This window comes from Leptodactylus fuscus, chromosome 5, assembly GCF_031893055.1.
Source record: "Leptodactylus fuscus isolate aLepFus1 chromosome 5, aLepFus1.hap2, whole genome shotgun sequence".
Lineage (NCBI taxonomy): Eukaryota > Metazoa > Chordata > Amphibia > Anura > Leptodactylidae > Leptodactylus > Leptodactylus fuscus.
The window spans coordinates 130,949,756-130,968,717 of NC_134269.1; positions in this window are offsets into that span (position 1 = coordinate 130,949,756).

Sequence of the window (18,962 nt, forward strand, 5' to 3'; positions counted from 1 at the left end):
TTCCCTGTCTCTCTAAGCTATCCTGCCCTTCCCTACCTATTTAGCCAAACCCCAATATATACTTACCTTCCAGTCTTCCTCCTGTGGGACGGCTCCTCCTTTTCTGACTGTTAGCACGCGCTCTTCTCCAGCACTGCTCTGTTCTCTTTGGCGATGATCCACCTCCACTGCGCACACATGGATGCCGCGCAGTATTGGTGGATTATCAGCAGCAGTGCGTAGAGCAGCAGTTGGAGAAGAGGGTGCGCCTGCAGAATCAGTAAAGAAGGAGGAGCCATCCCACAGGAAGAAGTGTGGAAGGTAAGTATAATGAAGGGGGGGGAGGAAATGGATTCTCACCGGATAATCAGAAAATGTCCCTGGGGTGGTCCCAGGGATATGGGTAAGTATCCATTTTTGATTAACTATGTTATTTAGAAAGTGGGAGGGGAGAGGGTGTTTAGAATAGTGTCAGGATTTCGAGTTTCCTGGACAACTCCTTTAACTTGTGGCTGACCATACACATTAGATTGTTGACAGTCGATGAGATTGTCCACCATCAACAAGTAGACTGTTTGATAATGGAGGCCGTGTGCCTATAAAAAACATAGTGCAAAGAGAACTATCACAATGACGCATAACAAGCAAACAGTTATAGAATAAAAAGAGATAAAGCACTGAAAAAACCCCACTAATTTACAGCTACAATTCTTTTGATTCCCTGGGACTGGGCGAAAAGATGGCCACACGCACAGCTCAACTGATCCCATGTGTGTGACAAAGTTCCTCTGGGCATCAACAAGTCTTATGATGTAAGGCCTTGCTTCAAGTTTCATGGCTGCCCTTCTGGTTTATTATTGATATCCTTTATCATCACAGGACAGTGGATTAATAAGGGGCAAGTCTCATGAATATTAATATTCTATCATTAGAATCCTGTTTTTAACTAAGCCCACGTCAGAATAACCCTACAAAAGGCTATTCTTCCCCTACCATTAGAATTATTCTCTGTGCCACCGTTCAGTAGATATCCCGGTTTTTGTCGTTATGCTAATGAGTCTCCAGACAGCACAGGGGTGTTTCCTCGTGCTCAAACAGCACTGGGGGCATCCCCTGTGTTGCTTCAAAACTCTCCAGCGCCGCCTCCATCTTCTCCGCCTCCACCTCTTCTCCCGCATCACCGTCAAGTCTTCATCCAAATGCACGGAATGCGCATGTCTGTCACCAATTTTCCTGTGGCCTTCCTGTTCAGCCACAGGAAACGGGCCAATTAGTGGGCTCAATGAGGGACATGGAACATGTTTTTTTGTTTTTTTTTAAACTTCCCCAGTTTAAAACAGGGAAAAAAAACTTGGGAACTGGCTAAAGTAGGAGGAGGAGGAAACACTTATGCTACTGTCACGCCATCCACCAGTACTAATACTAACAATAAAAATATGGATGGCAACAGCAACACTACTGGTCTTGGCAGCATAACCAATAACTGTAGTGTTGTTGTACTTCCTTAGAATGAAAATGAAGTTTTTAAAAGCAGGGATACGTAAGTGTTGACTCAGGGTTCTGTGTGTTCCTCCTCTGTTGTTACACATAATTTACCACGCTGTCTTTCTACATTGTCAACCTTGTCTCTTTCTTTACCTTCACTAACACAGATCTTATTCCCTAGTAGTTATATAGCATTTTCTGAGGGAGATGTTCCCAAGACTTCCTTTTCTTGATGAATTGGATAAGGACAGACTGTTTTAGATGTAAAGATGGATGACATTACTGTTGCTGAAGGTAACAGTGGTTCTAGTTCCAGTACTGACATTACCTTGTGAGTGCAGGCTCAGTTTCAACACCAGACCCATCCACCTCCTCTCAGTTCCTCCACACTGGACCATTAACCTGCCCCAACATCACCAGCGCATGCCATTCCTTACACTCACCCTCCCTTATTTCATGATTATTAGGCAAAGCACACATGCCGAACTGTAGGTTTGAGCAGCTGTATTCTGCATGCTGCAAACCACAGAAACATTGGATCATATAACAATGAGGAAGAAGAACAACTTCTCCCTTATGATCACTTTTAAGATAAGATAAGATAAGATAATCCTTTAATAGTCCCACCTTGGGGAAATTTCAGGAAACTTTTGGAAGATGTCCAGTTTTTTCAGGTGGCAGGCTAGGGACACTGATCATGTGCCACTAATTTTTCTTGAAATTCTGTAACTTGTCATTCCTTGGTGCCAACTGTGCATAAAGGGGTCATTTTTGGTGGCTTTTTTTCTACACTGAATTCTTTATCACTTTTCAACTAGTAGGCACAATAATGGCATGCCACAAATTTTTATTGAAATTCTATCAATTGTCATGCCTGTTATGGTTGAGTTATAGGAGCAAATAATAGCAAAAGAATAATCTGGTTGAGCAGTAGAACAACGCCATGAGATAGGCCCACACCTCTCCAATGCCTTCACGAGTACCAGCCGCAAGACCAGATAGAATTTTACTAAATTTTGGGGTCCAAGTTATCACTACCAGAAACCATGCAGGAAATAAATGCTCCACTTACTGAAAACAAAACCATATCTACAAGAGGTGGACAATCAGAAAGGTAATGTCCTGGTAGTAGTCTGTGACGTCTGAGCCAGGAGAAAATGATATTCTGATGACAAGCCAAAAGGTTGTATTCCAAGAGATGATGTCAGGACAAGAATCAGCAGACAAGTTCTTTCCAGTAACAAAAACCAAAAGGGTCAGTATACCAAGAGATCATGTTAGGGTTTGAAATAGAGGACAAAAGTTATCTGGCCACAAGCCAAAATTCGATTTCCAGGAGATAATTCTGAAGCAGTGGTACACAAAGACACAGGTCACAAAGCCAAATAATGCATATAATTGCAGGCAGGTGGTGGAATATGCCTCCTCAGCTGGTATTTGGATAAGACCAAGTGCAGGGTTAGGCCTCGTTCACATCTGCGTTGGTGCTCCATCCGAGGGAGTCTGCTCCAGTTTAATGTCCCCCTTAATCTCCCCTAGTTAATGTCCCCACCCCCTCCATTTGCCACCAGTTTAATAACCCCCCTTCATCTGCTACCAGTTTAATGGTCCCCCTCCATCTGCCCACAGTTTCATGCCCCCCTGTTTGTCTGTCCCCAGTTTCATGCCCCCCCTTCATCTGCCCCAGTTTCATATCATATTTAGTACATCCTGCACCTCACATCTCTGCCCCTCTCACACAGTACACCCTGCACACCACATCTCTGCCCCCTCACAGTACACTCTGCCCCTCTCACACAGTACACCCTGCACCAGGGCCGGCGTCAGCGCACGGCATAGTCGGGCAAGTGCCGGGGCCCTCAGAGCCTCTGGGGGCTCTCCGGCACTTGCCCGCCCCAGCACTTGCCTGTCCCGATTTCAGCTCATCGGCGTCCGACGGACGCCGATGAGCTGAATACATAGACGATTAAAGCAGGAGCTGTGACAGCTCAGCTCCTGCTTTAAAGCTGCGGGCCGGCTTGCGACGTCATCGCATCGATGTGACATCGATGTAGAGGCGCGCAGAGAGCGGTGAGGGAGCGGAGGAGAAGGTAATTTTAATGTGGAGGTGGAACGTGAATCTGGGGCAGATGAAGGAGAGGACGGCATGACACTGGGGGCAGAGATGGAGAGGACGGCATGACACTGGGGGCAGAGATGGAGAGGACGGCATGACACTGGGGGCAGAGATGTGGGGACATGAATCTGGGGGCAGAGATGGAGAGGACATGAATCTGGGGGCAGAGATGTGGAGACATGAAGCTGGGGGCAGAGATGGGGGACATGAATCTGGGGGCAGAGATGGAGAGGACATGAATCTGGGTGCAGAGATGGAGGGACATGAAGCTGGGGGAGAGATAGAGGGGGGACATATAATTTATGGGTGACTGTAGGAGGATTATACTGTGTGCGGGCACATGAAAAATTAACGAGTGGGCGGAGTCAACACAAAAGTGGGCGGGGCTAAATTTGACGCGGCGCGCGTAGCACATTTTGTCCCTCTTTCAGTTCTTCAAAAGTTGGGAGGTATGAATGAGGCACTGGTCATGCAAGCACACTGGTGTTCCTGTGGATGGGAGATGATTGTCAGTAAAAGCACCACCCTTTTAAGATTAAAAACAAAGTAGTGTACAGTTACATGTTGAAAGAATATTCACTGTTTTAACTGCTATACAAAATAAAAAAATCTACATTGTAAGTCTTAGGGGGCATTCACACGGAGTAACGCCGGGCGTGTATCACAGCCATACACGCCGGCGTTACGGCAGACTGCTGAACACTTCCCATTCACTTCAATGGGAGTGCTCGTAAACGTCGCTGTTACGAGCGCTCCCATTGAAGTGAATGGGAAGTGTTCGGCAGTCTGCCGTAACGCCGGCGTGTACGGCTGTGATACACGCCCGGCGTTACTCCGTGTCACTATAACTAAAACATAGTAATATACTATAATATACTAATAATAGTAGGTAACTATAACATATATAATATTGTATTTATTGAAATACAATATATTTAAAAACACACTTAGACAACTTATACTTATATATCCTACTTTCCCATCTGCCCTAGGCTATTTTGAAATGGAGTGTGCTCTGGATTCTACTCACCCTGTGTTCAAGAGAGGCATTTTATTTAGTGTAGGTTCCCATCTAATCTTTGTATAACAAAGAACCTCTAAATTTATATCATATTACTGTAGGTGGTTTTATTTACAACAGGATTGCCCCTTAGGGCATTCATATGTCCTTGTGCTGTGTACCCTGCATATATATACATGCAGGGTATAATGTATAATGTACAGGTTAAATATTTTACTATGTGTATATGTATATATAACCATACAGACACCTGACAATTACTATAAATGTAGATATAGATCTATTACACTATTACATAAGAGGACAATAACACATATAAATTACATAACTTGAACTACATCTAAACATGTCTACATATAAAATTAGCACAAATATATATATATATATATATATATATATATATATATATATATATATATATATATACTATTTACATAGATTGTTAAATGTATTATAGTATGAAGTATAAAGGGGTTATGTCATTCTTATCGTCTCCACCCCTCCATGTTTTTTACCTCTCTATTATACCACTTTGCACGTGTTGTCTCTCTCCTCTACCCCTCCACATCTCTCCAATCTCTTCTATTCCATCGCACCTCAGGCCTCTCGCCTCTACCCCTCCATGCCTCAAGCCTCTCCCATTTACCCATTCATGCCAATTAGTTTTGTCCTATATGTCTACATATATAAATAGCACAAAAACCTATGCATATATATATGTATACATATATATATATATATATATATATATATATATATATATAACATATATACACTATTTACATAGATTGCTACATGTTTCATAGTATGAAGAATTAGAGGGGTTATGTCATTCTTATCTTCTCCACCCCTCCATGCTATTCACCTCTCTACTATACAAGTTTGCACTTGTTGCCTCTATCCTCTACCCCTCCACATCTCTCCATTCTCCTCTATTCCATCGCAACTAAGGCCTCTCTCTTTTATCCAACTATGCCTCTCCACTCTAGACCTCTTATCTCTGCCCCTCCGCACCTCTCTCCTCTTCTCCTCTGAGACTCTTGCCTCTCTTCTTTATCCCTCCACACATCATTCTTCTCTTCTCTACTACTCTACCCCTCCATGCCTCAAGTCTCTCCCATTTACCCATTCATGCCCCTTACCTTTGTCCTATAACCTTGGATTCCTTGTTCCCCTCCACTGCTCGGACCTCGCTCCTTTAATTTTCCGTGCCTTGCGATTCTATCCTCTACTCTTCCATGTTCTGTGCCTCTCTCCTCTATGCTTTTGTGCCTTGCGCCTCTCTTCTTTATGCCTCTGAACGTCTCCCTTTCCAAGTCTGTCACCTCTGTCCTCTCTCCTCTTCACCTCTGCTTGTCTAGCCCCTCTTATTTACCCTTTCATGCCATTTGCCTCTACCCCTCTATAGGTACTTTACCTCACACATCTCTCCTTTATCCTCTGGGCCTAGCACCTCTCTTCTCTACCCCATCGGACCTCATGCCTCTGTCCTCTACTCCTCCACACCTTGTGCCTCTCTCCCTCCATACTTTGCACCTTTCTTCTCTTTACTCTACACCTCCTACTGTACCTCTTATACTTACACTTAAGATATCAACATATATAATTATCACAAACACCTATATATATATATATATATATATATATATATATGTACACTATTTACATAGAATACTACATGTTTTATAGTATGAAGTATTAAAGGGGTTATATCATTGTTATCTTCTCCATCCCTCCATGTTTTTTACCTCTCTATTATACCACTTTGCACTTGTTGCCTCTATCCTCTACCCCTCCACATCTCTCCAATCACTTCTATTCCATCGCACCTCAGGCCTCTCGCCTCTACCCCTCCATGCCTCAAGCCTCTCCCATTTACCCATTCATGCCCCTTACCTTTGTCCTATAACCTTGGAATCCTTGTTCCTCTCTACTCTATCCCTCCACTGTTCGCACCTCTCTCCTTTACCTTTCCGTGCCTTGCGATTCTATCTTCCACTCCTCCATAGTCTGTGCCTCTCTCATCTATTCCATTGTACATCAGGCCTCTCTCCTCTACACTCTGCTCTTCCCACCTCAGGCCTCTCTCTGTTATCCACTAGAGATGAGCGAACAGTGTTCTATCGAACTCATGTTCGATCGGATATTAGGCTGTTCGGCATGTTCGAATCGAATCGAACACCGCGTGGTAAAGTGCGCCATTACTCGATTCCCCTCCCACCTTCCCTGGCGCCTTTTTTGCTCCAATAACAGCGCAGGGTAGGTGGGACAGGAACTACGACACCGGTGACGTTGAAAAAAGTAGGCAAAACCCATTGGCTGCCGAAAACATGTGACCTCTAATTTAAAAGAACAGCGACGCCCAGCTTCGCGTCATTCTGAGCTTGCAATTCACCGAGGACGGAGGTTTCCGTCCAGCTAGCTAGGGCTTAGATTCTGGGTAGGCAGGGACAGGCTAGGATAGGAAGGAGAAGACAACCAACAGCTCTTGTAAGAGCTAAATTCCAGGGAGAAGCTTGTCAGTGTAACGTGGCACTGACGGGCTCAATCGCCGCAACCCAGCTTTCCCAGGATCCTGAATGGAATACACTGTCAGTGTATTCCCGTATACCCGATATATACCCCGATACCCGTTCCAACGGTGTGCCCCCCCACCTTCACCCCAGAAATACCCTGCAAGTCCCCTAGCAATAGAATTGGGGCTATATACACCCACAATTTTTACTACTGGTATACAGTGCCATTGTCTGACTGGGAATTCAAAGAATATATTGGGAATACAAATACCCTCATTTCTTGCTACTGCCATATAGTGCCAGTTTCTGACTGGTAATTCAAAGAATATATTGGGGTTACGTGCACCCACAATTTTTACTACTGGTATACAGTGCCATTGTCTGACTGGGAATTCAAAGAATATATTGGGAATACAAATACCCTCATTTCTTGCTACTGCCATATAGTGCCAGTGTCTGACTGGGAATTCAAAGAATATATTGGGGTTACGTGCACCCACAATTTTTACTACTGGTATACAGTGCCATTGTCTGACTGGGAATTCAAAGAATATATTGGGAATACAAATACCCTCATTTCTTGCTACTGCCATATAGTGCCAGTGTCTGACTGGGAATTCAAAGAATATATTGGGGTTACGTGCACCCACAATTTTTACTACTGGTATACAGTGCCATTGTCTGACTGGGAATTCAAAGAATATATTGGGAATACAAATACCCTCATTTCTTGCTACTGCCATATAGTGCCAGTGTCTGACTGGGAATTCAAAGAATATATTGGGGTTACGTGCACCCACAATTTTTACTACTGGTATACAGTGCCATTGTCTGACTGGGAATTCAAAGAATATATTGGGAATACAAATACCCTCATTTCTTGCTACTGCCATATAGTGCCAGTGTCTGACTGGTAATTCAAAGAATATATTGGGGTTACGTGCACCCACAATTTTTACTACTGGTATACAGTGCCATTGTCTGACTGGGAATTCAAAGAATATATTGGGGTTATAAATACCCTCATTTCTTGCTACTGCCATATAGTGCCAGTTTCTGACTGGTAATTCAAAGAATATATTGGGGTTACGTGCACCCACAATTTTTACTACTGGTATACAGTGCCATTGTCTGACTGGGAATTCAAAGAGTATATTGGGAATACAAATACCCTCATTTCTTGCTACTGCCATATAGTGCCAGTGTCTGACTGGGAATTCAAAGAATATATTGGGGTTACGTGCACCCACAATTTTTACTACTGGTATACAGTGCCATTGTCTGACTGGGAATTCAAAGAATATATTGGGAATACAAATACCCTCATTTCTTGCTACTGCCATATAGTGCCAGTGTCTGACTGGGAATTCAAAGAATATATTGGGGTTACGTGCACCCACAATTTTTACTACTGGTATACAGTGCCATTGTCTGACTGGGAATTCAAAGAATATATTGGGAATACAAATACCCTCATTTCTTGCTACTGCCATATAGTGCCAGTGTCTGACTGGGAATTCAAAGAATATATTGGGGTTACGTGCACCCACAATTTTTACTACTGGTATACAGTGCCATTGTCTGACTGGGAATTCAAAGAATATATTGGGAATACAAATACCCTCATTTCTTGCTACTGCCATATAGTGCCAGTGTCTGACTGGTAATTCAAAGAATATATTGGGGTTACGTGCACCCACAATTTTTACTACTGGTATACAGTGCCATTGTCTGACTGGGAATTCAAAGAATATATTGGGAATACAAATACCCTCATTTCTTGCTACTGCCATATAGTGCCAGTGTCTGACTGGTAATTCAAAGAATATATTGGGGTTACGTGCACCCACAATTTTTACTACTGGTATACAGTGCCATTGTCTGACTGGGAATTCAAAGAATATATTGGGAATACAAATACCCTCATTTCTTGCTACTGCCATATAGTGCCAGTGTCTGACTGGGAATTCAAAGAATATATTGGGGTTACGTGCACCCACAATTTTTACTACTGGTATACAGTGCCATTGTCTGACTGGGAATTCAAAGAATATATTGGGAATACAAATACCCTCATTTCTTGCTACTGCCATATAGTGCCAGTGTCTGACTGGGAATTCAAAGAATATATTGGGGTTACGTGCACCCACAATTTTTACTACTGGTATACAGTGCCATTGTCTGACTGGGAATTCAAAGAATATATTGGGAATACAAATACCCTCATTTCTTGCTACTGCCATATAGTGCCAGTGTCTGACTGGGAATTCAAAGAATATATTGGGGTTACGTGCACCCACAATTTTTACTACTGGTATACAGTGCCATTGTCTGACTGGGAATTCAAAGAATATATTGGGAATACAAATACCCTCATTTCTTGCTACTGCCATATAGTGCCAGTGTCTGACTGGGAATTCAAAGAATATATTGGGGTTACGTGCACCCACAATTTTTACTACTGGTATACAGTGCCATTGTCTGACTGGGAATTCAAAGAATATATTGGGGTTATAAATACCCTCATTTCTTGCTACTGCCATATAGTGCCAGTTTCTGACTGGTAATTCAAAGAATATATTGGGGTTACGTGCACCCACAATTTTTACTACTGGTATACAGTGCCATTGTCTGACTGGGAATTCAAAGAGTATATTGGGAATACAAATACCCTCATTTCTTGCTACTGCCATATAGTGCCAGTTTCTGACTGGTAATTCAAAGAATATATTGGGGTTACGTGCACCCACAATTTTTACTACTGGTATACAGTGCCATTGTCTGACTGGGAATTCAAAGAATATATTGGGAATACAAATACCCTCATTTCTTGCTACTGCCATATAGTGCCAGTGTCTGACTGGGAATTCAAAGAATATATTGGGGTTACGTGCACCCACAATTTTTACTACTGGTATACAGTGCCATTGTCTGACTGGGAATTCAAAGAGTATATTGGGAATACAAATACCCTCATTTCTTGCTACTGCCATATAGTGCCAGTGTCTGACTGGGAATTCAAAGAATATATTGGGGTTACGTGCACCCACAATTTTTACTACTGGTATACAGTGCCAATTTCTAACTAGGAATTCAAAATGCGCAAGGCTCCCGGAAAGGGACGTGGACGAGGCCGTGGGCGAGGTCGGGGGAATGGTTCTGGGGAGCAAGGTAGCAGTGAAGCCACAGGGCGTCCCGTGCCTACTCCTGTGGGGCAGCAAGCATTGCGCCACTCCACAGTGCCAGGGTTGCTTGCCACATTAACTAAACTGCAGGGTACAAACCTTAGTAGGCCCGAGAACCAGGAACAGGTCTTGCAATGGCTGTCAGAGAACGCTTACAGCACATTGTCCAGCAGCCAGTCAGACTCTGCCTCCTCTCCTCCTATTACCCAACAGTCTTGTCTTCCTTCCTCCCAAAATTCCGAAGCTTTACAGAACAATAACCCAAACTGTCCCTGCTCCCCAGAGCTGTTCTCCGCTCCTTTCATTGTCCCTCAACCTGCCTCTCCACGTCACGATTCCACGAACCTAACAGAGGAGCATCTGTGTCCAGATGCTCAAACACTAGAGTCTCCTCCATCTCCGTTCGATTTGGTGGTGGATGACCAGCAACCCACCCTCATCGACGATGATGTGACGCAGTTGCCGTCAGGGCATCCAGTTGACTGGTGCATTGTGCGGGAGGAGGAGATGAGACAGGAGTTGGAAGAGGAAGTGGTGGATGATGAGGACACTGACCCGACCTGGACAGGGGGGATGTCAAGCGGGGAAAGTAGTGTGGATGTTGAGGCAGGTGCAGCACCAAAAAGGGTAGCTAGAGGCAGAGGCAGAGGTCAGCAGCTTAGGCGAAGCCAGGCCACACCCGGAATCTCCCAAGATGTTCCAGTTCGTACCCAGCCCCGAAAAACTCCCACCTCGAGGGCACGTTTCTCGAAGGTGTGGAGTTTTTTCAAGGAATGCGCCGAGGACAGATATAGTGTTGTCTGCACAATTTGCCTCTCGAAATTGATTAGGGGCTCTGAGAAGAGCAACCTGTCCACCACTTCAATGCGCCGTCATTTGGAATCCAAGCACTGGAATCAGTGGCAGGCAGCAACGGCAGGACAAAGGCCGCCTGCCGTTCACGCCACTGCCACTGCCTCTGCCTCTGCCACTGCCACTGCTGACTGTGCTGGCGATGCACTCCAGAGGACGAGCCAGGACACCACTTCATCTGCCTCCGCCACTTTGTTGACTTCTACCTCATCCTCCCCTGGTCCTGTCTTATCTCCTTCTCCTGCACCATCAAAGGCACCATCAGGCGTTTCTTTACAACAACCCACCATCTCTCAGACATTGGAGCGGCGGCAGAAATACACTGCTAACCACCCACACGCGCAAGCCTTGAACGCCAACATCGCTAAACTGCTGGCCCAGGAGATGTTGGCGTTCCGGCTTGTTGAAACTCCCGCCTTCCTGGACCTGATGGCAACTGCGGCACCTCGCTATGCCGTCCCTAGCCGTCACTACTTCTCCCGGTGTGCCGTCCCCGCCTTGCACCAGCACGTGTCACTCAACATCAGGCGGGCCCTTAGTTCCGCGCTTTGCACAAAGGTCCACTTGACCACCGACGCGTGGACAAGTGCATGCGGACAGGGACGCTACATTTCACTGACGGCACACTGGGTGAATGTAGTTGAGGCTGGGACTGCTTCCCAAACTGGCCCGGTGTACCTCGTCTCCCCGCCTAACATTCCTGGCAGGGACACGAGAAGAACACCCCCCTCCTCCTCCTCCTCTACCGCCTCCTCCTCCGCCACCGCCTCCTCCTCCGCCACCGCCTCCTCCTCCGCTGTTAGATTGACCCCAGCTACGAGTTGGAAACGTTGCAGCACTGGCGTTGGTAGACGTCAGCAGGCTGTGCTGAAGCTGATCAGCTTGGGGGACAGACAGCACACTGCCTCCGAGGTGAGGGATGCCCTCCTCGATGAGACGGCAATATGGTTTGAGCCGCTGCACCTGGGCCCAGGCATGGTCGTTTGTGATAACGGCCGGAACCTGGTAGCAGCTCTGGAGCTTGCCGGACTCCAACATGTTCCATGCCTGGCCCACGTCTTCAACCTAGTGGTGCAACGTTTCCTAAAGAGCTACCCCAATGTTCCAGAGCTACTGGTGAAAGTGCGGCGCATGTGTGCCCACTTTCGCAAGTCGACAGTAGCCGCTGCTAGCTTAAAATCTCTCCAGCAATGCCTGCATGTGCCACAACACCGGCTTTTGTGCGACGTCCCCACACGCTGGAACTCAACGTTTCAGATGTTGAATAGAGTGGTTGAGCAGCAGAGACCTTTGATGGAATACCAGCTACAAAACCCTAGGGTGCCACAAAGTCAGCTGCCTCAGTTTCACATCCATGAGTGGCCATGGATGAGAGACCTTTGTGACATCCTACGGGTCTTTGAGGAGTCCACAAGGAGGGTGAGCTCTGAGGATGCGATGGTGAGCCTTACAATCCCGCTCTTGTGTGTTCTGAGAGAATCCCTGATTGACATCAGGGATAACTCAGATCACACAGAGGAGTTAGGGATAGCATCCGATCCGTCACAGCTGGAGAGTAGGTCCACACATCTGTCCGCTTCACTGCGTTTAATGGAGGAGGAGGAGGAGGAGGAGGAGGAGGAAGAAGAGTTGTCCGATGATGTGATGGTGATACAGGAGGCTTCCGGGCAACTTCGAATCGTCCCATTGTTGCAGCGCGGATGGGTAGACATGGAGGATGAGGAGGAAATGGAGATTGAACTTTCCGGTGGGGCCAGAGGAGTCATGCCAACTAACACTGTGGCAGACATGGCTGAGTTCATGTTGGGGTGCTTTACAACCGACAAGCGTATTGTCAAAATCATGGAGGACAACCAGTACTGGATCTTTGCTATCCTTGACCCCCGGTATAAAAACAACATCTCGTCTTTTATTCCGGTAGAGGGGAGGGCCAATCGCATCAATGCTTGCCACAGGCAATTGGTGCAGAATATGATGGAGATGTTTCCAGCATGTGACGTTGGCGGCAGGGAGGGCAGTTCCTCCAGTAGGCAACCAAGTTCTCACCGGTCCACACAAACGAGGGGCACACTGTCTAAGGTCTGGGACACCTTGATGGCACCCCCTCGCCAAAGTGCCGCCACGGAGGGTCCTAGTGTCACCAGGCGTGAGAAGTATAGGCGCATGTTGCGGGAATACCTTTCCGACCACAGCCCTGTCCTCTCCGACCCCTCTGCGCCCTACACGTATTGGGTGTCGAAGTTGGACCTGTGGCTTGAACTTGCCCTATATGCCTTGGAGGTGCTGTCCTGTCCTGCCGCCAGCGTCCTATCTGAGAGGGTGTTCAGTGCAGCCGGTGGCATCATCACTGACAAGCGCACCCGTCTGTCAGCTGAGAGTGCCGACCGGCTCACTTTGATAAAAATGAACCACCACTGGGTAGAGCCGTCATTTTTGTGCCCACCTGTGTAAAGCACCCCAACATGAAACTCCATGTCTGTACTCAACCTCTCCAATTCCTCCGCATCCTCATACTCATCCACCATAAGCGTTGCACAATTCTGCTAATACTAGGCTCCCTCCAACATGATTTCCCCCAACTCTGCTGGTTAGAGGCTCCCTCCACCCTGATTTCCACCAACTCTGCTGGTTAGAGGCTCCCTCCACCCTGCTTTCCCACAACTCTGCTGGTTAGAGGCTCCTTCCACCATGAATTTGCCCAAACTGGGCTGTTTAGAGGCTCCCTCCACCATGAATTGGTCCAAACTGGGCTGGTTAGAGGCTCCCTCCACCATTAATTGGTCCAAACTGGGCTGGTTAGAGGCTCCCTCCACCATGAATTTCCCAAAACTTGGCTGTTTAGAGGCTCCCTCCACCATTAATTGGTCCAAACTGGGCTGGTTAGAGGCTCCCTCCACCATGAATTGGTCCAAACTGGGCTGGTTAGAGGCTCCCTCCACCATTAATTGGTCCAAACTGGGCTGGTTAGAGGCTCCCTCCACCATGAATTTGCCCAAACTGGGCTGGTTAGAGGCTCCCTCCACCATGAATTTGCCCAAACTGGGCTGTTTAGAGGCTCCCTCCACCATGAATTGGTCCAAACTGGGTTTTTTAGAGGCTCCCTCCACCATGAATTGGTCCAAACTGGGCTGGTTAGAGGCTCCCTCCACCATGAATTTCCCAAAACTTGGCTGTTTAGAGGCTCCCTCCACCATGAATTGGTCCAAACTGGGCTGGTTAGAGGCTCCCTCCACCATTAATTGGTCCAAACTGGGCTGGTTAGAGGCTCCCTCCACCATGAATTTGCCCAAACTGGGCTGTTTAGAGGCTCCCTCCACCATGAATTTGCCCAAACTGGGCTGGTTAGAGGCTCCCTCCACCATGAATTGGTCCAAACGGGTTTTTAGAGGCTCCCTTCACCATGAATTGGTCCAAACTTGGCTGTTTAGAGGCTCCCTCCACCATGAATTGGTCCAAACTGGGGTGGTTAGAGGCTCCCTCCACCATTAATTGGTCCAAACTGGGCTGGTTAGAGGCTCCCTCCACCATTAATTGGTCCAAACTGGGCTGGTTAGAGGCTCCCTCCACCATGAATTGGTCCAAACTGGGGTTTTTAGAGGCTCCCTCCACCATGAATTGGTCCAAACTTGGCTGTTTAGAGGCTCCCTCCACCATTAATTGGTCCAAACTGGGCTGGTTAGAGGCTCCCTCCACCATGAATTGGTCCAAACTGGGTTTTTTAGAGGCTCCCTCCACCATGAATTTGCCCAAACTGGGCTGTTTAGAGGCTCCCTCCACCATGAATTGGTCCAAACTGGGTTTTTTAGAGGCTCCCTCCACCATGAATTGGTCCAAACTGGGCTGGTTAGAGGCTCCCTCCACCATGAATTGGTCCAAACTGGGGTGGTTAGAGGCTCCCTCCACCATTAATTGGTCCAAACTGGGCTGGTTAGAGGCTCCCTCCACCATTAATTGGTCCAAACTGGGCTGGTTAGAGGCTCCCTCCACCATGAATTTGCCCAAACTGGGCTGGTTAGAGGCTCCCTCCACCATGAATTGGTCCAAACTGGGGTGGTTAGAGGCTCCCTCCACCATTAATTGGTCCAAACTGGGCTGGTTAGAGGCTCCCTCCACCATTAATTGGTCCAAACTGGGCTGGTTAGAGGCTCCCTCCACCATTAATTGGTCCAAACTGGGCTGGTTAGAGGCTCCCTCCACCATGAATTTGCCCAAACTGGGCTGGTTAGAGGCTCCCTCCACCATGAATTTGCCCAAACTGGGCTGTTTAGAGGCTCCCTCCACCATGAATTGGTCCAAACTGGGTTTTTTAGAGGCTCCCTCCACCATGAATTGGTCCAAACTGGGCTGGTTAGAGGCTCCCTCCACCATGAATTTCCCAAAACTTGGCTGTTTAGAGGCTCCCTCCACCATGAATTGGTCCAAACTGGGCTGGTTAGAGGCTCCCTCCACCATTAATTGGTCCAAACTGGGCTGGTTAGAGGCTCCCTCCACCATGAATTTGCCCAAACTGGGCTGTTTAGAGGCTCCCTCCACCATGAATTTGCCCAAACTGGGCTGGTTAGAGGCTCCCTCCACCATGAATTGGTCCAAACGGGTTTTTAGAGGCTCCCTTCACCATGAATTGGTCCAAACTTGGCTGTTTAGAGGCTCCCTCCACCATGAATTGGTCCAAACTGGGGTGGTTAGAGGCTCCCTCCACCATTAATTGGTCCAAACTGGGCTGGTTAGAGGCTCCCTCCACCATTAATTGGTCCAAACTGGGCTGGTTAGAGGCTCCCTCCACCATGAATTGGTCCAAACTGGGGTTTTTAGAGGCTCCCTCCACCATGCATTGGTCCAAACTTGGCTGTTTAGAGGCTCCCTCCACCATTAATTGGTCCAAACTGGGCTGGTTAGAGGCTCCCTCCACCATGAATTGGTCCAAACTGGGTTTTTTAGAGGCTCCCTCCACCATGAATTTGCCCAAACTGGGCTGTTTAGAGGCTCCCTCCACCATGAATTGGTCCAAACTGGGTTTTTTAGAGGCTCCCTCCACCATGAATTGGTCCAAACTGGGCTGGTTAGAGGCTCCCTCCACCATGAATTGGTCCAAACTGGGGTGGTTAGAGGCTCCCTCCACCATTAATTGGTCCAAACTGGGCTGGTTAGAGGCTCCCTCCACCATTAATTGGTCCAAACTGGGCTGGTTAGAGGCTCCCTCCACCATGAATTTGCCCAAACTGGGCTGGTTAGAGGCTCCCTCCACCATGAATTGGTCCAAACTGGGGTGGTTAGAGGCTCCCTCCACCATTAATTGGTCCAAACTGGGCTGGTTAGAGGCTCCCTCCACCATTAATTGGTCCAAACTGGGCTGGTTAGAGGCTCCCTCCACCATTAATTGGTCCAAACTGGGCTGGTTAGAGGCTCCCTCCACCATGAATTTGCCCAAACTGGGCTGTTTAGAGGCTCCCTCCACCATGAATTTGCCCAAACTGGGCTGGTTAGAGGCTCCCTCCACCATGAATTGGTCCAAACTGGGGTGGTTAGAGGCTCCCTCCACCATTAATTGGTCCAAACTGGGCTGGTTAGAGGCTCCCTCCACCATTAATTGGTCCAAACTGGGCTGGTTAGAGGCTCCCTCCACCATGAATTTGCCCAAACTGGGCTGTTTAGAGGCTCCCTCCACCATGAATTTGCCCAAACTGGGCTGGTTAGAGGCTCCCTCCACCATGAATTGGTCCAAACTGGGGTTTTTAGAGGCTCCCTCCACCATGAATTGGTCCAAACTGGGGTTTTTAGAGGCTCCCTCCACCATGAATTGGTCCAAACTGGGGTGGTTAGAGGCTCCCTCCACCATTAATTGGTCCAAACTGGGCTGGTTAGAGGCTCCCTCCACCATTAATTGGTCCAAACTGGGCTGGTTAGAGGCTCCCTCCACCATGAATTTGCCCAAACTGGGCTGTTTAGAGGCTCCCTCCACCATGAATTTGCCCAAACTGGGCTGGTTAGAGGCTCCCTCCACCATGAATTGGTCCAAACTGGGGTTTTTAGAGGCTCCCTCCACCATGAATTGGTCCAAACTGGGGTGGTTAGAGGCTCCCTCCACCATTAATTGGTCCAAACTGGGCTGGTTAGAGGCTCCCTCCACCATGAATTGGTCCAAACTGGGGTTTTTAGAGGCTCCCTCCACCATGAATTGGTCCAAACTTGGCTGTTTAGAGGCTCCCTCCACCATTAATTGGTCCAAACTGGGCTGGTTAGAGGCTCCCTCCACCATGAATTGGTCCAAACTGGGTTTTTTAGAGGCTCCCTCCACCATGAATTTGCCCAAACTGGGCTGTTTAGAGGCTCCCTCCACCATGAATTGGTCCAAACTGGGTTTTTTAGAGGCTCCCTCCACCATGAATTGGTCCAAACTTGGCTGTTTAGAGGCTCCCTCCACCATTAATTGGTCCAAACTGGGCTGGTTAGAGGCTCCCTCCACCATGAATTGGTCCAAACTGGGTTTTTTAGAGGCTCCCTCCACCATGAATTTGCCCAAACTGGGCTGTTTAGAGGCTCCCTCCACCATGAATTGGTCCAAACTGGGTTTTTTAGAGGCTCCCTCCACCATGAATTGGTCCAAACTGGGCTGGTTAGAGGCTCCCTCCACCATGAATTGGTCCAAACTGGGGTGGTTAGAGGCTCCCTCCACCATTAATTGGTCCAAACTGGGCTGGTTAGAGGCTCCCTCCACCATTAATTGGTCCAAACTGGGCTGGTTAGAGGCTCCCTCCACCATGAATTTGCCCAAACTGGGCTGGTTAGAGGCTCCCTCCACCATGAATTGGTCCAAACTGGGTTTTTTAGAGGCTCCCTCCACCATGAATTTGCCCAAACTGGGCTGGTTAGAGGCTCCCTCCACCATGAATTGGTCCAAACTGGGGTTTTTAGAGGCTCCCTCCACCATGAATTTGCCCAAACTCTGCTGGTTAGAGGCTCAATCCACCCTGATTTTCAAAACAAATGTTGGTGCCAACCTCAACTTACTACAAGGGCCAAATTCACTGCTGGTGACAAGCTCTCCTCACTGCAAGTGCCAAATACACATGTTTCAAGGTGTTTTCCTACTGTCAGAGAGGTGGTATTGAGTGTGTAAAGTGTGTAGTTGTTAGGCTGTGATGTTGGGGTAATAGAGGGTCTTTGGTGTGTTAGATGCCCCCAGACATGCTTCCCCTGCTGTCCCAGTGTCATTCCAGAGGTGTTGGCATCATTTCCTGGGGTGTCATAGTGGACTTGGTGACCCTCCAGACACGGATTTGGGTTTCCCCCTTAACGAGTATCTGTTCCCCATAGACTATAATGGGGTTCGAAACCCGTTCGAACACACGAACATTGAGCGGCTGTTCGAATCGAATTTCGAACCTCGAACATTTTAGTGTTCGCTCATCTCTATTATCCACCCATGTCTCTCTCCACTGTAGACCTCTTTTCTCAACCCCTATGCACCTCTCTCCTCTGAGACCCATGCCTCTCTCCTTTACCCCTCCACACATCATTCTTCTCTCTTCTACTACTCTACCACTCCATACCTGTCTCCTCTACCCCTCCATGCCTCAAGCCTCTCCCATTTACCAATTTATGCCCCTTACCTTTGTCCTATATGTCTACATATATAAATAGCACAAAAACCTATATATATATATATATATATATATATATATATATATATATATATATATATATAAAACATATATACGCTATTTACATAGATTAGTACATGTTTCATAGTATGAAGAATTAGAGGGGTTATGTCATTCTTATCTTCTCCACCCCTACATGCTATTCAC